The sequence below is a fragment of the Acinonyx jubatus genome, chromosome C2 (genome assembly GCF_027475565.1).
Source record: "Acinonyx jubatus isolate Ajub_Pintada_27869175 chromosome C2, VMU_Ajub_asm_v1.0, whole genome shotgun sequence".
In the NCBI taxonomy this organism is placed as follows: Eukaryota; Metazoa; Chordata; class Mammalia; order Carnivora; family Felidae; genus Acinonyx; species Acinonyx jubatus.
The window spans coordinates 59,920,027-59,943,204 of NC_069384.1; the positions used below are offsets into that span (position 1 = coordinate 59,920,027).

The following is a 23,178-nucleotide window of genomic DNA, read 5'->3' on the forward strand; positions in this document are numbered from 1 at the left end:
CCGGTCCAAAGTACTGTTTATCTTCAACAAAAGAATATGATAATAATTTTGTATTAGAAAATTATAGTCATTCAAATATGCACTTCAATAGTATCAATGGTATTTCTCAACATGTATTTTGAGGTCACTGATTTACATTAAGGACAATAATTTGGGTGGCAAGAAAATTATAAAGGTGAAACAATCCCTTCTATAGATAAAATTCTTGGATAAAATCTGAGACTCCTATAAATAGCCTCTGAGAAAGTGAGAACACAGAGTATTTTTGTTTAGTCTTTTTTCCTCAGAGGATTTAAGGTTCTTATCCCTCCAAACTTTCTTTCCTGAATTAATAATAATAACTGCAATTTGTTGAGTACATATTAAATTCCAGGCACTTCCAATACATTACTGCATGTTAAGAAAATGATTCTGTAACGTAGATATTCTTACTCTCACTTTAAAGATGTGAAAACTGAGGACCAGGGAGGTGAAATAATTTGTCAAAGATAATACAGTGTGCAGAGTTAAACTCAGGTTTGCCTTGGTGAAACATCGTTCCATAAACATTTCTTGGTTCTACCAAATCTAACTTTATTTAAAAAATAAATAATCTTGCTTGAATGCTTTGTTCGCAAAAGGGGAAACACCCTTTACATTCTTTCTTCCCATTCATTCATTGCATTACATACAGTACAATGAAAACAGGAGATGTTAAGATTTTTCTAAGTAGGTCTGGCTACCTTTTCATATTTATTTGGACTGAGATGAATAATTAAATTTGGGGCTCTCAATCAAAGGGAAAGAATGAGCTATTTGCTATCTGAATATGTGCTTGTTATTAATTGATCAGACATGGATAAGGTGTGCCATTACAACTATATTTGTGAGGTCTGATTTATGTTGTTCTATTGCATATTACTCTGTGCTGTTTTTCATTTTCTTGCACTTTGGACTTTTTGTTTTGTTTTTATGAATTTAGTCACAGTTGGTTGTGTTTTGAACTTTATAAAAATGTAATACTCAGAAAATTTAAAAAAGAAAAAGAAAATATTTTCAAAATGATGTCAAAATCAAATCTACCCTCACTAATTTGATTTGTAGGAAACAGAGAACAAAGTATTGCAAGCAGAATGCTTTTAAATACATCCTAATTACTTCAATGTGCAAATGCATTGACTAAATCAAAGCATGCATTTAACACTTTGCACTTCAATTGTGCTTATTCATCTAAGTTCTATAGATAGCAGGTCCACGAAGAAACAGGAGATAAACTTCAGTATAGCCAATCATTCCACAGTTATAGGAGCAAAACTACTGTTCTGAAGTTCAAGCTTACCTGTCAAGTAAGTTCACTTTTGGACTAATACAAAAGACCACCACTCCAACTAATACCAAGTAACAAATAATTTACTGCAGCTACTCAAGTTTTCCTGATTAACTCTGTCTTCCCTATTCTTCCCTTCTGCTTTCAATGGGGCAGGACGAAGGAGTGGGGGCAGTAAAGCCCCACTTAAGTATTCAGTAGGGTGAGTCCTGGGGAATGATGCCAGGGGGCTGCAGGCGATATGCAGTTGAGGGTGGGAGAGAGTCATGATGTCAGGGTTACCTAGAGCTTGGTCTGGGACCAGCTACACCAGAATCATCTGAGGAGCATGTCAAAAAGACATATATCAGACTCACACCCCAGAGCAAATCAACTAAATTAGTGTGTCTTGAGGTGGAACTCAAAGATCTACATTTTAAATGAGCTTCCCAAGTAATTCTTATGCTACTAAATAGCCTGAGAAACACTGGCTTATGCACTTAAGTTCTCTGATTCTAGAGCCAGTGTGAGCCCTGATGGTATACCAACCCTCTGTCCCAGTTGTCAAGATACAAGTGCAAGTACAACCAGCTGTCCTGGGAGGAATTAATTCTGGTAATAATGGGCCCAAAAGGGCTTAGCCAGGCATGATGCTGTCTGATATGCAAGATCTCATCCAGTCTCCACAGCAAGGACTATGAGATAAGCAATACTACTATTCCCATCTTTCATTTGAAAAAATCAAGATTCAGAGATTTAGTAACTTATTGTGGATTTCACACTAGTCATTGCAGGCGCTCTTAAGAACTACACTACTTTAATTCTTAGCCTTGTGCCTTGCAGAAAAATATGTTCTTGAAAGATATTTACTTCCAAAGATGTTCATGATTTGGTGATAGCATCATTGTAATGGAACTTGCCTACATGTTAGGAAAATAATACATAGGGTGTGAACATTTGAAACCAAGTTAACTTTTCCTTCATTTATCTTTATAGATATTGAAGTCATCTAAAGCAGCTAATCTTTCATTAGTTCATTCAACAGTCATGCACTTTGCCAGATCCTGAGGTAACAAAGATAAATAGGACATAACCTCTACCTTCACTGGATTACAGTTCTGAAAAAGAGATGAGCTTGTGTACAAGTAGTTCTGGGTTAACCTGTAGTCAGTCAGTGGAGGCCTGAGCTGGAGGGAGAGTGGTTCATTCTCCTGGCAGAAGGGAAAGAGGGTGCCGTCTGGAAATGTTTAGTTACTCCAGCACTTTGCCATTGGCTAGTGTAAGGAATTTAGATTTTTAGAGATTACATTTTCACTTACACAGTTTTGTTAGAAAAGGAGTGGACTAAGTTACTTGAGTATTTTGAGCCAATAAAACTTTATCTGGTTCATTCTTTCTGGCATCTAAGTGGGTTTCTTTTTTGGCTAAGTTCTCTGTACAGAGCCAAGTAAGTTGTTATGTTTATTCATTCTTACACAGAGTAGCCAAGATTCTATTCTTGAGATGGGTGCCTGATAAATGTTATCAGTAGTAGTTTATTCTACCAATAAAAGAGACTTTATGTTGACATATTGGCTGTGTCCTTTACTTCATTTTCATATGTCTCAATTACTCAAAATGTTATTATTAGATTATTACATTATTACAGGATGAGAAATTTTGAAGTTAAAAACAATTGAAAACATAAAGAGTGATCTAGATTTCTTCCTTTATGATAATCTTATATACATGTACATGTGCTTTGAGCATATTAATGTCAGAACTGATTGATGGAGTAAAGAAAATGAGGTTCTAGAATGTCAGAGCACAAGCTGAAAACCTGAGGCAAATGCACAAGGATCACAAAAAAGAGAGAGAGAGAGACTCTGAGAAGCACTGAGCAATAGAAACAATGTGATGTGGCTCAGAAAATACACACCATATCATATTCAATATGATCTAATTCCAAAAATCTGTATCACAGATATTCCAAAAGCTTAATACATTGGAAAGCAAAACATTTTAATTCCATTAAGGGTGATAAATATTAAACATATATTAATTTCTTAAATTGAATGATCAAATTTTAAATTAATATTATTTAAATTATTTGCTGTTTGCTTAAAAATTTTATTTTTTGTAATTATTAGCATATTTTTAGAACATTTAGAAAGTTTAAGAAAAAGAAGAAAAAAATCACTTAATTTCACCATACAAATGTGGTTCACATTTTAATGTATTTCCTTTGATTATAACCAAATATTTTCATTTTTATAATTTAGGATCATGTTAGGTATACAAATTTCTTTTGGATTATGCATTTTTAGTTACATTATTTCATGAACATTTCCTAGTAAAAAGTTCTTTAAAATATCTTCAATAACTATGTAAATAATACTTGTTATGTGCAAAGATAACTATGGATGTTCCATAATTTGTTTAATAATTTCTCCAATTAAATATTTTTCAGATTTTTTTTTAGGATTTATTAGGATTTATTCCCCCTTTTCCACTTTTGTAAATGACACTGTGATGAACATCTTTGTACATAAATCTTGGTCTGAGTTTCTACTCCCAATAGATAGATTCCTAGAAGTAAAATTATTGAGTCAAAAAGATACATTTTTTTAAAGAAAGGTTATTGATGATATATTGCCATTTTACTTTGTAGAATTTAGTGTCAATACAATACCCCCACCATCACTATATGAATGCCAGTTTAACTGCACTCTTACTAGCATTGAGAATTATTATTTTTATAAGTCATGCCAATAAGTGCTAGTATGTTATAATACTTTTTCATATGTTCATTAGACATTTGCATGTCCTCTTTCATAATTTTTTTCTTTTCATAATCTTTTTAGATTTTTTAAACAAATAAATATCTCAGTATCTTCATATCTTTGCTTCCATTCCATCTCTGATATTATCACTATATACTGCCTGTCTGTATTCTTGATTTCTTCTATTCTGATTCCTTCTTTATATTTATAATATAAAACATATTAATATAATATAAGGTATATTATAAATATAAAAAAGATGCAACTCTTTATAAATAAAAAAAAAAACTGACTCAAAGCATTCAATAAATTACCCAAGAGAAGAGAACCTGTTAAATGTCAGAACTGGGACCCAAAACCAAGTCTCCTGATTCCCAGTTACAGTGACTTTTAAATAGAGAATAATAAAAATCATTTCTACAATGTAAAGAATAGAAACAGCTAAGAAGACAGTTTAATTTCAATCTGTTCTTACATACAAAATACTATTAAAATCATGCCACATAGGAGGCTTGAGTGTTCTTATAAACACAAATATGCACTTCTTATAAATCGATCAGATATGCCATTAAAATTTCCATAAAATTTGCACATCAGCAAATGATCCAGTTTATACTAGTTTTGTTTTTCTTGTTAATCTACATTGTTTCATTTAATCTGCTTTGCTACAATAGAAGCATCATATATTTTTAAGCATGTTACAGATCATCATTAAATTTCTTGGTACTATCTAGTGGTGTTCAAAGGAAAATCCAATCTCCTAGCAACTTCTATAAAGAATTTCCTTTGACTATGACTGGGGATTTTAAGAACTATCCTTAAAAAGTAAAACAAAAGAACTACTGCAAAACGCCTGCATTTAAAGAGTAAACAACATGAATTACTGTGGAAGAACATGGACCAATAACAATTGAATATGATTTAATTATTGATATTTAGTCACTATTTCATATTCAAGAATCACACATTATTTGCCAAATGAAAACTTAACAGTAGTCGCTGAGTGAGAATGGGAGTTGCCAGATATATTTATTATATGTAGGGGTAAGGCAGGATAAGAAGGGGCAAAGGTGGAATTAGCTGTGAGTGAAACTAACTTTGATAGAGGCTCATTGATTGCAAAGGGTTGGTTCACAAAGCAGGTGTCTGCCTAATAAAAGAAGTAAAAGAAAGAGTATTTACTAAATCATATGGTGGCCCAACAGTTTATAAAATCCAAGGTAGCAGTAGAAGTAGATTCTAAAGACATTTCAGATATGTTTTCTTTCTCTGTATGTATTGTACACAAAACAGGTCCATTCGTTTCATACTCAACACCTATTTATTAAGTACCTACTTTGTGTTAGAAGCTCTCTACTACCCAAATAAATGATTTAACTTTTTGCAATTATCCCCTCTACAGCTGTATCATAAAACTAATAATAATCTGTAACTGACATAATATGTTATAACAAAAAATGGGAAACTGAATAGGAGGAGAAATAAAGAAACAGCATCCTAAGTTTCTCATTTCATACAGCATACAATTTCATTAATGATGATAATTAAAGAAAATAGGGCTGGATTTTAAAAAAAATAATAGTAATTGTTATTATAAGAATAAACTATGCTTTATAACTTCTAAATTGCTAGATTAATAACAAATAGAACAATCATATATCAAAAGAGAAAGGAAAGAGAGAGGGAGAGAAAAAGAGAGAGAGAAGGATAGAGACATGATCAAGGTTACATAAAAAAAACAGACAATATAAAATAAGATTTCTGAGGTTTAGGAGCAGGTATATTTTTACAATAAATAACAGTTAGTTTATTTAATTTATTAAAATAAACACTATAGCATAGGTTTTTTTGTTTTTTGTTTTAAACACAAAATCTAACCAGAGGGTAGTACTTTAAGAGCACTAATTTTGGTAGTGGAAAAACCTGAGTTCAAATCTTACTTTTGCCATTTGCTATTATAACCTCTTTCCTAAGGGGGAATTTAGCCTATCTGCCTCAATTTCCTAGTTTATAAAGTGGGAATAAAAATAACTGATTATAGAGAGGACTGAGTAAGATAGTATCTATAAAGTTTAGCGTCTAGTACAACTAGACATTCAATAATAACAACTGTTATTTGTAATATTTGTTTTAAAATTATATATCTAAATAAAAGAGAGGTGAAATCAAAGGAGTACCACCTGAGATATACTGTTAACTAAAAAAATTGATACGGTATAAAATGAGAAAATCGAAGAGGCAGAGTTGAATTTTAAAAAGGATCGTTTTTACAAAGAAACTAAAAGAAGCAAATGGGGCTGAAGCTATAAGCCTGCTCAAATCTGGACTCAGAAGCACACAGACATGGCTGGGAGTCTAGCGGCTCTTTGGAGTAAATGAGGCCAAAAGGCTCCACATAAAATGGTGGACCTGAGCCTGGCTCACTACTTCAGCAAGAGGCTGCAAAAAATTTGGCTAACTGCTACGTTGGGCAACAGCCTATATAGCACTTTAGGCACTGAGACGTAGAAGGATAAAGACACAGCCTCATGATCAAATATCCTTAAAGAGATAAAGCTGAAAGCTACTGGTACAAGATTTGGATTGAGATTAGGAACCCAGAAAGAGGACCAAGAGGCAAGTCAAAAAAAGCCTTATGACCAACATCAACCTACAAAATAAAATTCTAAAACATAGCAAGAAATCTAATGATAAGAAAAACAATGAATAAAATTAATAATTGGAACATTCACTATAGGTGAATTTGATTTTATAGAATTGTCTGACAACGACCTCAACATGAGTATGCTTGTGATGCTCAGATATAAGAAATCATACTTATAAGAGAACAAGAAATTATTAAATAAAAACATAGAGCAGTAAGATAAGAATAGGTGAATAAAGAACCAATCAGAAATCTTAAAAATGAAAAATATGTTCATTGACATTACAAATGCAATAGATACGATAATTTAAGATTGGGCAATTTCAAGAAGAGCATTAGTGACTTGGAAGGTAATAATAAGGAATTCACTCGAAAAAAAATCACGGAAAGTAAAATATATTTTTCAGAAAATGAAAGAGCAATTGAAATATGTAAATTGACTAGGAAACACCAATATACATCTTACAAAATCCCAGAAGAAAATGGGGGTAATAACAAAGAAATAATAAAGGAAAAGATAATAACTGAGAATTTTCTAGCATTAGAGTCCTGAGATTAGAAAGTATACCCTGAGTTCATGACTGATAATTCAAAATAAATCCACATCTAGACACATTTCAGAGAAACTATAAGACATCAAGGATATAGAAAAATTTTTTTAAGTCACCAAAGGGAAAAGGTAGACTAACTACAAAGAGATGAAAACTAGATTGATATCAGATTTCTCTTAAGTAATGATAGTTGAAGAACAATTGTGTAAGATTAATTGAGTAATATCCTCTAATGCTGAACAGAAATACCCAGATAAATTGCTGTTTAAGACAAAAGATAAAATAAAGACATTTTTAGATATATAAAAAGAGTATACTCCCCAGGGCCCTCCCTAACGAATTACTAAAGATGTAATTCAACAAGAAAAGTGCACCCGAAAGGAAGCCATATCATCCAAGAATAATGGTGGACACAGTAATAATTAAAATATACGAGAAAATACAATTAGGCATTAACTATAAAAATCAAGGGGCGCCTGGGTGGCGCAGTCGTTTAAGCGTCCGACTTCAGCCAGGTCACGATCTCGCGGTCCGTGAGTTCGAGCCCCGCGTCGGGCTCTGGGCTGATGGCTCAGAGCCTGGAGCCTGTTTCCAATTCTGTGTCTCCCTCTCTCTCTCTGCCCCTCCCCCGTTCATGCTCTGTCTGTCTCTGTCCCAAAAATAAATAAACGTTGAAAAAAAAAAATTTAAAAAAAAAATCAATGATAACCACTTCTGCATATATTTAAAACAAATAGGTAAAACTAAAACTCCATTCAGTACTTATAATAACAGATTGATAATTAGTAAGTAGATAAAACATGCTACATGCTAGGCACCTTTTTTTACATTAGGGAGAAAGTCAGAAATACTAAAAAGTGGACTTTATCTTTTATTAGAAAAATATACAGTTAGGTATACATATAAAAATTTTAATATGAGCACTGAATAAATAGATAACATGTCCTAGGTCACAAAAATTAAAAAAAAATTTTAATTAAATCCATATAAAACACATCATCTCATTACAGGCAATTAAATTCAGAATTAGTAATAAAAATAGAGTAAATTTATATTTAGAAAGTAAAGACATATACTTCTAAGTTAAATATAAATCAAAACAGACATTACTAAATATTTAAAATTGAACAAAACTACATACCAAAAGAAGCTATGCAGCTAATGAAAAACTTAGATAAAAGTTTAGAGACTAAAGTTAACTTTAAAATAATAAAAAGCATTGAAATTAAATGAGTAATAATTTAACTCAGGAATCTAGAAAAAGAAAAATGATCTAATTTTAAGTAGACTGAAGAAAATAATATTGATAAAAGCATAAAGTAATGATATAGAATATAAGAGACAATAAAGAAGATAAAATAAAAAGACAGTTTTTAACAAAAGTAAGTGAAACAGAAAATTGTCTAACAATGATAACAAAAAAGGCTCAGATAAATAATATTAGGCATAAGAAGGGGACATAATTAAATATAAAATTAAAAATTTAAGACTATTATGAATAGTTTTATACAAATAAATTGGAAAGTGTGGATTAACTGGGTTTTTTTAAATTAAAAAATTCTTTTAATGTTTATTTTTGAGAGAGAGAGAGAGAGAGAGAGAGAGAGAGAGAGAGTGAGCAGGGGAGCGGCAGAGAGAGAGGGAGACACAGAATCCCAAGCAGGCTCCAGGCTCTGAGATGTCAGCACAGAGCCTGACATGGGGCTCAAACCCACTAACTGTGAGATCATGACCTGAGCCAAAGTTGGATGCTTAACCAACTGAGCCACCCAGGTGCCCTGATTAAGGATTAATTGTATATTTTTCTTTAAAAAAAACCAAAAAACAAACTTACTTCCTAAAATTAAGATGAAATAGATGAAATATTGAATAAACCAATAACCATGGAAGAAACTGAACTGATAATCAGAAGTCCACCCTACTCTACCTACTCACTATGGACAGAAAATACCAGGTCCAGATGATTTTACAGGCAAGTTTAACCAAATTTTCAGAATAGGTACTCCCAATTTATATGAAAGCTATTTCAGAAATAGAAAAAAAAAAAAAAAGAAAAAAATGAATGTTGCTCAACTTACTTTATGAGGCTAGTACCACTATAACACCAAAACTTTACAATAACAGTTGAAGAAAGAAAAATTGAAGACTAATCTCCCTGTGCAAACATATTACATAAAATATCAGCAAATTAAACTCAACTGTGGATTAAAAAAACATACCAGGACCAAGTAAAGTTTTATTCCAGGAATGTAAGAAATGTTTAATATCAGGAAATACATTAATATCATATAAAATATTAACATATTAATGGGAAATTTTATCATATTGATGCAGAAAATACATTAGATAAAATTCAACTAGTATTTCTGATTAAAAATGCATTGCAAACTATAAATAGATGGTGGCAACTTCCTTAACACAAAAATTCCAATTTATCAAAATCCTAGGCAAATATCACATAACAGATATTCCTAATATCGTTGCTTTTATTCAACATTATATAAAAGTCTTAGTGCTGCAATATGACAGGAAAAAGAAATTGAACACTTATGAATTAGAATTGAAGAGAAAAGCTGTCATTATTTACTGATGATACACATACCTATGTAGAAAATCTGAGAGAATTTTCAGTTTAGTCATTAAAACTAATAACAGAGTTAAGCAAAGTTTTTGAATATATAGTAATGATGACCAATAAACAACGAAATTGAAAGCAGACTCTACATAAGAGCTCAAAGATCCAAGTAATATGAGAAGAAATCTAACAAAATAGGTTCTAGCAAGACCTTTATGGTAAAACTTATAAAAAATGAATAAAGAACAAGAATAAAGATCTAATTTAGTAGAGGAATATAGTCTGTTAATGGGTAGAAAGACATAATGTTATCACAATGTCAATTCTTCCCCAGGTTATTCTCTAAAGTTAATGTCACTCCAAATAAAGTTCACCAAGGCTTTTGCAAAACTTGACCAACTAACCTAAAATTTATATTGAATAATAAAAGCCCAGAAGGAGCCAAGAGAACTTGAAAGAACAATGTAGAGATTTGTCTTACCAGTTAACAAGAATATTATAAAGCTATGATAATTAGTTATAATTAATTATGATCATTATAGTGTTAACACAGGAATAGAGAAACAAATGGTTGAAATACAGATCCTAAGAATAGTTTTAATGTAGGCAAAAGATGGCATTACAAATTAGTGGGTAAGGATACCCAACTTGTTAAATGGTGCTGGGATAATTGGGTCATCTATGGAAAAAAGAAAATGGGGTGCATTTAAAATACCACATACAAAAATAAATGCCAAGTTTACAGATCTAAATGTAAAAGGCAAAACTTTGAAACTGTTAGAAGAAAATCAAGGAAGGTTTTCATATGGATGTATTTCTTAAATGACATAAAAACACAAACTATATATATATACATACACACACACACATATATACACACACACATATATATACACATATATATGTGTGTGTATATGTATATACACACACACACACACACACACACACACATATATATATATATAACATATATGTACATGTTTTTAAAGTAGGCTCCACGGTCAGCATGGGGCTTGAACTCACTACCCTGAGATCAAGAGTTGCATGCTCTAACTGACTAAGTCAGTCAGGCGTCCCAGCACAAACTATAAAGGAAAATATCAATAAATTTAACTACATTAAAATGAGAAACTTTAAAAAAATAAGCTACTACAGATACGGTTAAAAAAGAAATTACACATTAGGAAAATATATTTGCAATCTCTATTACCCAAAGGATGATAATCCAGAATACTACGACAACAATCCAGAATACGACAACAACCAAAACCAAAACCCAAACCGGTCCAAATAACAGTAGCAAAACAAATAACCTAATAGTAAGATGGGGAAAGACCCAAACAGGCAACACACATGAGAGAGTCCTGATGGTTTATAAATTAATTTTTTTAAATGAGGCATTATTTAATACCTAACAAACTGACAAAAATTTTAAAAGCCTAGCCATTCCAAATGTTGTGAAGAATGTGGAGAAGTTCTCATGGGTAGTTAATGAGAATATGAATTGCCACCACTACCATTTTGGAAAGAGATTTTACATTCCTAGTGAAAGTGAAAATGCATGTTTCTTACAGTTAAGCAATTCTTCCTCTGTGTAAAAATATGTATAAAAATGTTAACTGCAGTATTTGTTGTGATTGGGAAATACTAGAAATAACGTTCAACAACGAGAGATTCAAGAAATGCATTCTAGTGATATCTACAGTAGAATACATTTTATATAAGCCACACTATGGCTTTGGCTTGTGTAAAACTAATTGGTAGTGATAGAGGTCAGAATAGTTTTGCTTGTTTTCAACCTCATGTTAAAGCTTTGGAGAATATCACACACGGGAGGGCACAAGGACTCTTCCTAGGTATTGTGAATGTTTTGTATCTTGGATTGGGTGTTGCCTCATGGAAACACACTCACATAAAAACTCATCAAGCTATCCACTTAATTTATGTACATCATCATATGTAACTTAGAATAATAAAAGACAAAAAACAGTTTTGAAAATGAGTGTGCCAAATTAGTTAAGGTTTGTTCAATTTGGGTGCGGGATTCTTGTATGCTCATGTTATTCTTTATATTTTTATGTGCTAGAAATATATTACTTTAAAATAATTGATAAGGCGAAGACTACTGCTTTTCCTAACTAGAATTAATCAAGGTGAAAGAAGGCACTAGTGTCACATTCTTTTCACTGTCCCTGACAATAGACCCGACCCCAATACTCCAGGAATCAGCAAGCGGTTCACAGCCGTTTAAACACACTTACAAAGTGCTCATTTTGTCAAACCAAAAGCAAACCTTTCATTTCTTGACTATGTGTAGAACCTAGGCTTTCTTAAGTGAGTGATTTGCAGCATATATTGTTGATGTGGCACTACCAGTGCACAAAGATCATCTATTTAGGTTTTCAACAAAGTGGGGGATGCCTCGCCAAGTGGGGGACAAGGTGGGGGATGCCTTGCCAAGGACTTTTCTGATATAAATCAGCAGGTGGTTTGGCATCAACATTGCTATTTGCTCGTGCGTTTCACCTCTGGTTTCAGAAAAGAAAAAGAGACGATACCTTTTCAATGCTGTTTCAAGTCGACCATATGGAAAGCAAGGTTTTATTCCAGCCAATTCTCTTTCTCTCAAAGCGTGGAGGAAAAGTGCCAGTCACTGCTACACTCGCCACCAGCCACGGTACAGATGTTTGGAAAATGCAAAAACAGAGAAATGAAACAAAAAGAAAACCCTCAAAAATAAAGTTTTGCATAAATGAAAAATAGAGTATATAATTATCATAGCTGCAAAAAGGTAAATGCATTTTTTTAAATTTTCCCCTTGTGCTAAATTAAAAGAACCAAAACAAACAAAAACATTGATGTCTTAATCAGTGTTTTGTTGGGGAAACTGACAAGGACCAACTCAAACATGGCTAAAAATGGGAATAAAAACCAGATTTCTTTTAATCTGATAAAAGATTTTTTGTCTCTAAGAATGTTAGAATATGATCTACTTAAACGAATATTTATTAAAGGAACAGACCCGTTTAAAAATATGTTTTCAGGCGCCAAAATGGGAATGGAGAAAGTGTTTCCTTGAAACCTTGTAAGAGAAAAAAATTCATTGAAATTGTAATGGTTCCTTCCATGACTCAGATTAAATACAGCTTAGGAAGAAATATCTCCAAACTATTCAAACGTACGTCCCTAAACTGGCTTTGCCAGTATGCGACCCCAGTTATTCCAAAAATGAATGCCCTATTAGACTTAAGTACATCAATGTAAGTTATTCAAATGAGAGTGTTTGTTTAGAAGAAAGTTTTAGGCCTTGATCTGCCACAATCTTTTTGGGTATCTTCATTCATGCTATTAAACATCTTTTGGTCTCAGTATCCACCTCTCAAGCGTGAGTATGGCACAAAGTCACTATCATCAAGTTCCTTTCCAGCCCTAAAATCCTATGAATTTAATGAGATTACTCCAGCAAAAGAATTTTTCTTTTATTTCTTCCTTTCTTTCTTAAAATAAATAGACAAATAATCAAATAAGTAAGTAAATGTATATTAAAAACACATACACATACACTAATCAGCTATCACTCTGAATAGGAAGAGGGTACGTTTTTTATTGCTGGTACCATTATCTATTCCCTAATGTGTATTTAAAAAGAGAATTCCCATAAAAAAAGATTTTTATTTTTTTCCTGAATCAAAAACAGCATACTATTTCTTTGCCATTTAAGTTCTATTAAAAAAGAAAACACAAAATCATTACAGAAATCCTATTAAGGAACTTTAAAAAACAAAGAAAAAGTCACTAAAATTCCATTTAAAATTCAAATAGTTTGTTTACAGGTGTTCTTTTTCAGAAAATGTAAGTGCCCCAACCTCAAACTACTTCCTCCTCCTTTACTGGGGACAGATCCTTCCCTGTGTAAAACGTAGGACCCTGCCTCACACCCTTCCCACCTGTCTTCTGAGGTAACAAAGCTGAGGTATCGATTGCAGCATGAGATATTTGGGATGGGAGTAGAACATTTCATCTGGGAGACAGTACTGTGGTCAATTTGCCAAATCTAAAAGAAAGGTAAGCCCCATCACTACTTTGGCAAGAAATATGGGCTCCAGTGGCTGAATGATGATAACCATTTTTACACAAGATGGTTAAAAATGAAAGCACCTGAGGCAACAGCCAGAAAATAAGTCTGAGAATGCGAGTTTTTCTCATCGATAGTTAAACCAGACAAGACAGTATCATTGCACCTTTAACCAAGGGTCTAAACGGAATCCAGGGCACCTGACACCTTGATGAATAAGAGAAGCTCAGCTTTATGAAAAGGCTAAAGTCTTAGGGCCAATGCTCCATTGTTCAAGGGCTGGTATGCCCAAGGCACCAGCAGAGGCAGAATGCAACAGGCAAGTCTCCAGTTACAGGCGACCGCTCAGCTCTGTGTGCTGATAAGCCTGAGACCCACCACACTGCACACTCAAGGAAGCTCAAGGGTGGGTCCCCCACGGGAGGAGGGCTACACAAACAGTAAGGCAGGAGTTGGAAGTTGCACAGTGTGTGAGCACTCCCTGCTGGCAGCTGAGGTTGGAGATCAACGGGGAGTGTGTTAGAGAGGGCTAATGAAAGTGTCTGCAAGGAGGCCAACGGACATTCCTCACTTTTCAGGGATAAGAGCATGGCTCTGACTAGGTTTAGATAGTTCCAGATGCTATTCTGAATGGGGAGGAGGTTAGGAGAGGCCACTAATAGGGGAACTCCAAGAACTGGCAAAAACTATGTTTGAAGCTGGCATACACTTTTCATTAACTTTCCCAGCTATTAATATTTTATGAAGTATATACAGGTCTGCGTGTGCACACGTGTGTGGGGAACGGAAGAGGTGCAGTAGGAAATGAAATCTCTGTGCATCTCCCTTTATCCCAGCAAGAGACTCCTTGGGACAGTGCAACGTGTTTGCAACATTTACATTTTTCCAGGAAATCCTACCCATAACCCTGACGGAACTGCCTGGTGTGTCCCCTATACTGCTGCACCTAAGTTCTGAACAGGTGGTCCTTGTTTATCTGTACAGCCTGGGGCAACAACACTGAGAGTATCTCCCTAGTGCTCCGCTCTGTTAGGGTTCTTCTGTAGAATAAGATGAAGGTCAAGATGGCAGCCTGCTAAAAGCAGCAGTATTTCAGTTGCAGGAATAACTTGCTTGTCATCAACTTGTTAATGCAATAGTCAAACATTTCTTTGACATGCACAGTATCAGCTAACTTCAGCAGATAAAGGGTCTAGAACAGGAAGATGCTGCAGATGCTTTAGCTCCGAGGAAGGCTTAGCAGAGCCAAAACGTCAGCAGGGCCTGTTTGTTCCATCCTTTCCATCGGGCTCTGTGAAAGAAATGTTAGATTACTGCAATGACAAGTTTGTGACAAGCAAGTCATTTGTGCAACTGGTGCGCTCCTGTTTTTATCTGTTTACCATTCAGACTTGTGAATGCCATTTCAAGCACTTACAGGATTTCTGGCTCCCATTAAGGGGAAATGGTTCCTCCATGTTTAGAATTTTCTGCCTCAAAGAGAATTACTAAGCAATTATTTATTCCTGTGGTCACAGTGTCACACAAAAAGCACTCTTGAGTTGTTTAGTTGGACTCTGAATCATGAAATGGAGTCCTGCAGACTGGATAGCTTGGAGCATCAGAAATTTCTTGTCTAGTTTATTGGAATGACTACAAAGAAAGCCTGTGAGAGTCAATAAAATTGTGGCCAGCTTGAAATACCTTGCTCTTTTGCTCTGGGATCATATATCAAGGCCATATGCTTCAAGGCACATAAACTCACTTGTAATGAGTAGATCCTGGGAAGCCAAGGCCTGACTATGTCACAGACACTGACATGTGATCTAACATATGATAGTTTTGGTGACAAGGACTGCTTTAGCTGTTGAGAAGGGAACTGACACAGCTTTCTTCCTGTATCCTGTGGGTAATCAGAGGGCAAGTCCAAATCCAGAAAACATTTTAAGCATGTGGTAAAAACTAATAACAGAATATAAAATTTCCTGGGGGTCATCCTCTCTAGGCTGACTTTTTCTCAGTAAATGGAGACCCTGGCAGATGTTAGATCAAGATTTCTAGATTGATTCATTGGATTCCTCATCTGAGATCACTGAGTGACTTTTGGTGAGTCATTTTAACCTCCCAGGAAGACAGTATAAAATAATATCTTGTTCACTTGACATGAATGGGCTCAGGGTCAATTTTATAAAAGATGAAGAGTGCCTTCAGAGTTCAAGAACAAGAACAGTATTTCCTAGAAGTCATGTATTCTTTTTATGATTTGAAATATTTGCACATTGTTGGTACTGAATTTACAAACCATTGTAAGTATACCTTTTAAAGAACAGAAGCATGAAGTTTTGAAGCAGGGAGATAACACAGTATCCGGGGAAGCAGGTCAAAGCTGAAACAGAGTGTGGAATGTCAAGGACCAGACAGAAAGTAATGACGTAAGATGAGGCAGGGTTTGGTGTAAGTGACCAGAAAACGTTACGAAAATGGGTAACAGTCCTCACTGAATAAAAATTTTATTGTTAATAATTATTTGCCAGACACTACATGTGTTACGCAATTCACATGTGTAATATAATCTTTAGAAGAGCTCAGTGGTGTATGCATTATCAATTTTTTTTAACATGTGGAAATGAAAACTTAGAGTAATTTAAATACTTTCCCATAAATCTATCTGTTAAGTAGCAGAGGATTGAAACCAACTTTCCTCACTTTAAGCCCTTAGACTCTTAACCACTAGAGAACTAAAGTCATTTCCACTACCTTCAGAAGACTTTTCTCTCTCTGGTGTACTGGAAAACATTTTAATCTGTAAATGTAGATATTCAAGATTTCATATAAAGGGGCCAGTGAGAATATTCTGGCTCTAGCTGTGTTGCCGCCCTTTGTAGGCCCCTGGGAAAGCTGAGCCTCATCAGGATGTCATTCCTTTTGCCTCAGCCTGACCTATTCCTACTTGCATACCCTGGGGAAGAGGCGAAAGTGATTCCAACCTAATCACGCATTTCTGCTGTGAATGCAGGGTGTTTGGCCGCATCTCCTGTGTCCATGCCAACCCCCTTCTCTCTCTTCGTGTGTGCAGCCTTTAGTCCCCCTACTCGTTGCTCCCATGTTACCTCCAGGGAGCCTCCTTTTGTCACTTGTCTGCTATTCTTTTCAGGTGGGGGAAGGGGCGGACATCTTTCTTACCATGACAAGGATCTCTGAAACAGTCTAAACTTCTAACTTTGCACAGAATGTATCCTTTGTTCAGTTTTCTGCTTTGTTTCTCTTTAATGATAGCTTTGCTACAGGTCCCATTCGAACGAAACTTGGAGCTATGCAAATCAAACTGGAAAGCAAGACTTTGCAGCAGCTCCGTCTTTAAATGAGTATATGTCCAAGAGGTACAGACCTCTGAGGGAGGCATGTCTTCTGAATATTATGTGTCAAATAGCTGCTTTCCTTGTAAGAGTGGCAAAGAATAAGCTCAGTGAGATCTGTATTGACATTCCCTCATCTCTTTTTAGTGTGTGTGCAGAGTGGGTCACGAGCATTTAGCTCACAAACTGTTTCGTTTCTTTTGTTTTTCATGATATTTCTACTTTTTTTTTTTCTTCTAGGGGTTTCCCCAAGCGCTGGATTCTTACTTAAAAGCTACTCGAAAAAACCCAATGCATAATATAAAATCATAGGATCAGCAATGTGTATAGAACTCTAATCAGTGGCCTGAGTTTTGATCTAATGCCTGAGTTTGCTCATGACGGTCATTCAGCCTTTGCTGCACACCATCAGGGGCATAGAGCTCTCAGCCTCATAGGCAACCCAATCCTGCTTTAGACTCCTTCTATTTGTACAAAATTTGGCACCAAATAAGGTTTCTTATGTTGAACCTTAAGCCATCTTTCTAAAATTCCCTTCATAGCTTCTAGTCTTTTCTCACACCACCTTTCAGTCGGGAGAACTTCAGGGGATCCAATAGTTTAATGGCTCATTTAAAGACACCCTTTGTGCATATCATATACCAATAAATGGGTTTAGATTATCCTGCCTTCTCCCTCTCTCCTCACCTCACACGAGTTAAATTCCCAGTTTCTTCCTCTGACAACGCTGGGAGAAATGAAAGTCAGTGTACTAAGTTTTTCATTTCTATTTCTATTTGAATGTAGACAACATGTGTGGCAAAGCATTCTTAATCTCTTTGATTGTCTGTCCTAATCTGTGGAAACTCTCGCTAGACAACCTCAGGCAGATTTGACGGCTATAGCTATTTATAGGGTAAACGTATAACTTACTGTCTAAACCAGGGCATATAAGGACCCTATGAAAAATTAAACCACCATAGGCACAAACCAGGATTGTCCCAGGAAAATCTATAGAGTACCTTGCTTATACCTTTACTCCAATACATATCTATTTAACTAGAGTTACCCGTGTATGTGTCTGTTTGTTTTCAGTAGTCTGCGAGCACTCTTTACTGATGGAAACTTATTTGCCTCTGAACCTCCAGTTCCTAGATGAGTGCTTGGCAAATAGGAGGAGTTTGGCAGATTTTTTTCTTTTCTAATTGAGGATGTCTTCTCCCTAACTGCATTCTGTGGGTCTCTCCCCTTATTTATAGCAAATACCACCAACACTTATTGGCTTTATATTTTTGGAGATGAATCAAAAATATTTCACTTACTGCAGTAGGAAGGGGATGGCTTAAGTTTAAATTTTTTAAAATGTTTATTTACTTTTGAGAAGGAGAGAGAGAGAGGCAGAGCGAGAGCAGGGGAGGGGCAGAGAGAGAGGGAGACACAGAATTGGAAGCAGGCTCCAGGCTCTGAGCTGTCAGCACAGAGCCCGATGGGGGCTCAAACCCATGAACCATGAGATTATGACCTGAGCTGAGGTCGTACACTCAACTGACTGAGTCACCCAGGAGACCCTAGATGGTTTAAGTTTAATGGTAATGGGTTTGACTTTGAATACTGACACCAACAAGCAGAGAGTAAAATGTGGTAACTTTTGCACTAAGTCTACTATACCTTTTTATAGAGCACTGAACAATATGCTCTAATTTCTTTGTTCACGAGCAAATTTTTTTTCAACCACTGTTGAAAGTTTGTAGTAAATCAATTGTTATAGGAAATGATTGTAACAGAGTGTGATGGCTACATAAGTGAGCATATGTAACACAGAGTAATCTAGTGTGATTCATGATTCATTGGTGGCTCTGCTATTGCTTTCCCATTTGCCAAGCACATTTAGAAATCCCCGTAGCTTCCCGCAGTTTTCGCCTCTGAATAACAGTGGCTTTAAAAAAAAAAGGGGGGGGGGAGAGAAGAAACGTGTGAAAAATGTGAACCGCCTAGAGAAATCATTCCTTTTCTTCCCCCTGACACAGGTAAACTGGTCCAGAAGATGGGGGTCTATCCGATTTAAGTTAAAGAGCCTCACAGAAGCCAATCTCACAACTTCCCCTTCGGTATTCAGAAGCTTCACTATCAAGGCCCTACCTCATTATCAAACCTAAAGATTTTTTGTTGCAGGATAAGCATAAGCATATTTTATTACTATGGATCCTCAGTGAAGAAAACAGAGAAAATCTCATTTCTTATTTCCCTTAACTTGCTTAAAAGCTGGAATTAGCTCAGTAACTCAACTTTCCTTTTTCTAAGATAAGCAAAAAAGTCTCCATGTCTTTGAGACATTTGTCCCTTAAAGAACTTTTTTTTTCTCAAAATGTTAAATTTAAATGGGGGGGAGGGGTTTTATAACTCTTTCTCACTAAGATGTTCCTTCAAATTTTAGTGAATTCAGAGAAGAATGATTAAGTGTCTGATCTATGCTCAGAGGAAATAGTGGCAATGTCTATATTCTGCATGCTTCTTAAGTAATTTCACTATTACAGCTATTTTTAAATTTCTGTTTTACCTTTCACACTCCTGATTAACTTTCTGTGCTCTACTTCTAGATGCTATTGTGCCCACAGAGCTAGTCATTCTTTATTTTCAGTCCATCAGTGACATTTGCCAAACCATGGTGGGTAATGGAAAATACAAGACTTAAGAGAAGATTCAAAAGAAACAAAGTTATATGCCTTCCCCTGCAGACTCTTTAATTTGTGGAGAAAGAAGACAGTCCCACAGAAAGCAAGCAATGTGGATATGTATGTTCAGGTATGTGGCATTAGTTTAGCAGCTGTTAACATATGCAAGCTAGTAGAGCTATTATGAAATTTTATATACATGTAGTGAGGGAGGTGTGAATGGACTGCCACTTGGGAGGTTTGCTTTCCCTCCTGTGAAGAATGCTACCTCTCCCCATTATTTAATGACATTCTGTTTATTTTCTGTTTTAGTGAGTGTCCATTTCAAATGATTGTCCTCTCTCCCAAGTCTCAAATTACTATAATTTGGCCACTGCGGATAAAAACACCACACTTTTAAAGCATGCATTCCCTGTCCTCGACGTCTAAAATCGTGATTTGCAACCATTTGAAATTTCTGGTGTCCTGTTATCAATGTGGTTTTGCGTCACTTTTCCCTTCTTACTCCTTCTTAAAATACAATTTTAAATTAAAATTGATTTTGCATATTGAAGTGCTGCTACCAATAATTTAGACTACACCAAGTTTGCTCATATTGGAGACCATGTGTTTAGATAATCAAGGCAATCAAAAACCAGAATCCAGGATGGACCCCAATGGCATACCATTTCTACACTTCTCCATATTGACTGATCCCTTCATAGACATTTCCTGAGAATTCTGAAGTGCTTGGCATCAAATAAAATAAATGAGAAATTTTAATGATTTATTGGTGGATTGTCATTTGAGGCAAAATTCAAAGCTCTGCTAGTTGAGTGGAGTGATATCATAACTCTAGCTTTGCCTTAGTTCACCAGAGCTCTCATTGGGCCAAGAAAGAAAACATACCAGTATGCATTGCATATTACCTAATGTCCTAGCATTGTCAGAGGATTGGCAAATCAGTTCACCGGGGTTTTTCTGGGGTATTTCCTTGCATGGAGGTTAGATTTCCATGTCAATAACTTACAGATAGAAGTATCAAAATGACTATTTTCAGGTACAGTTTCCCAAATAGTGAGTCTCATTTTGGCAGAGAAGGGACAATGAAGTCAAATGTGGGAGTATTATCACCCACAAGCTAAGCTAGAACATAACTGCAGCTTTCCTGGGTGATCAGCCACAGAGCACCATTTTTGTCAGAGTTTGAATTTCTATAATGATTTTATTTTAAAATTATATTAAATACAAATGTAACAATGTTTTTAATGGAAAGCTCATTTATTAAATTTCTAGAGAATCTTCCTCTAAAATACTTAGTCCTATCTATTCTTAATCCAACCTATTCTCAATTTTTGACTAGCCTATTGTTTTTATAGAATTTTATTCTATAGAAAGCTATAGTGTATATTTTCTAACAGGATAATCCATTCTTATACCTATTACAATTAATCTAATCAACTAATCTAAGCCCTGATCTAGTCTATTCCCAGCACACAATTCCAAGAGATTCACCTACAAAACTGAACAGTCATTACTTCTGGGCACATAAATGGTCACTGGATCCATGGCTGCTATTTAAGCAGGTGGCATCTAAGTCACTATTACTTGAGTAGAAACTGAAAAGTATATCCTTTGTAATTATTGGGGAAAAGAGGGCTTTGATTATAGAGAAGCATATAGTTATTTCAAAAGCTCACTTTTTTCAAAAAGAACAAAGGCAACGGTCTCCATTCTGGTGTACGTACATCAGAAATTCAGTTTTTGCCTTTTCTTTAAACTAGATCTTGAGATGAGTCCTAAAAATCACTTCTTTAGTAGTAATAACACCTCTTACATGGGGTCCTTTTCAGTTAAAAGTTGGCAAGTAGACTTCTTAGGAGGGTGGAGGGAGTAACTATTATAAATCATTCAAACATTCATGAACTAAAAATAAGAATGACAACTTATTGATTAAAAAATGGAGGGAGACTGATTTCTGAGTAAAGGTGTCCCTGCGACTGGGACCTAACAAAACCAGATAGACCCATTTACTTTTTGTGCCATGTGGGGTGGGGGTTGTGGATCTCTCTTTGAGTGATGTCTATCACCAACAAAGGTCATCTCCATCGCAATAGAAGATTGCACTTTATGTTAAGATAGGCCTTGTAAACAACCCATTCAAGTGTTCTGTTGATTATTAGCCATCCAGTCAGGCAGCTATTTCTTTTCTGGAAGGGGTAGCCAATGCTGAAGAGTCAATGTATGCGCCTTCCCTGCTTAGGTGGGATCAGAGGTACTCCTTCAGCACTCTGTCCCACAGTCCTTATTTCTGTCACTTTACTCGGTGATCAGTAGACAAAATATACACTGGCAAAGAAAGAGCTGAAGAAGTGGCTAGCATCTCTAAGGGAGAAGAATCCAAGTCTTTCCTGGTTTAAGCAAGAGAACATTCTAGTATTAATGAAAAGAGATGGTTAAATTGCAGCCCATCAAATTTCAACTACAGTTCCAAAATGTGTCTGAAGTGATCCAAAAGAAAACAAAATTCCTTCTGTCCTTAGCTATAAATTCTGCAGGACGATTCTTTATTCTCATCTTATTCTGGTTTCTTTCTCTGCCCCAGAAAGGATTAGTGTCTAACATTAAACAAACAGTATATAATAAAGAACAGATATAATGTATATTCATAAGATTCTGAATCCAGAGCAAGAGGAGGTTACATTCTAAGCCCAGCAGATGAGTTTTACTGTTAGCAATAGAGACGTTTCTAATTCGTCCATGGAAGGTGCTGAAAATGTTCTCTATTATATCTCGAAATAAAGTTTTGGTAGTATAAAAATTTTATGACTAATGCCATATATTGGATTTTTCCTCTTCCTCTATGGGACCACAAAAAGATCTAAGTACAGACAGGAGACAGGAGAGCATTATTTCTTCATCAGCATCTATGGATGTTACTATATATTTTTTGTAAATGAATTATGAAGAAAAATACCAAATCTCTTGATCCAGGCCATGTTACAAATCCATGTATACCTAGGCTCTCCTTTTTCCTGTTCTCTCAATCCTTGTGCCTATTTTTTTCTTTTTTGAATTCAAGACCTGCCCTTACACTGCCAGATGATCTTTGATGGTTGGAGTCCTTGTGACATTTCTTTGTCCATCTATGCTGTCTAGTTTAATATGACACTCCCAAGAGGCCTTCAGCCTACCAAAGATGATGACTGATTGGAGTTAAAAAATGATTTATATATTATGAAATAAAATCTGGAGGCAGCATTTATAGCTGATCAAGTGAACGGTTAGCCTTACATATGAGTCATAATTATGAGGCAAATA

The 23,178-nt window shown here is 35.1% G+C and overlaps 1 protein-coding gene across 48 annotated transcripts in view; it reads right to left on the minus strand.

Moving 5' to 3' along the window:
* The window catches only part of ZBTB20 (zinc finger and BTB domain containing 20), a 762,566-nt gene that overhangs the window by 224,281 nt on the left and 515,107 nt on the right, over positions 1–23,178 (minus strand). For 39 of the 48 annotated variants that reach the window (XR_008298139.1, XM_053221858.1, XM_053221876.1 and 36 more), the window contains one exon: positions 12,376–12,473. The exons of the other annotated variants lie outside the window; for them this stretch is intronic. The gene's annotated coding sequence lies outside the window, so the exon portion shown is untranslated. The remainder of the gene's footprint in view (positions 1–12,375; positions 12,474–23,178) is intronic. 48 annotated transcript variants of the gene reach the window in all.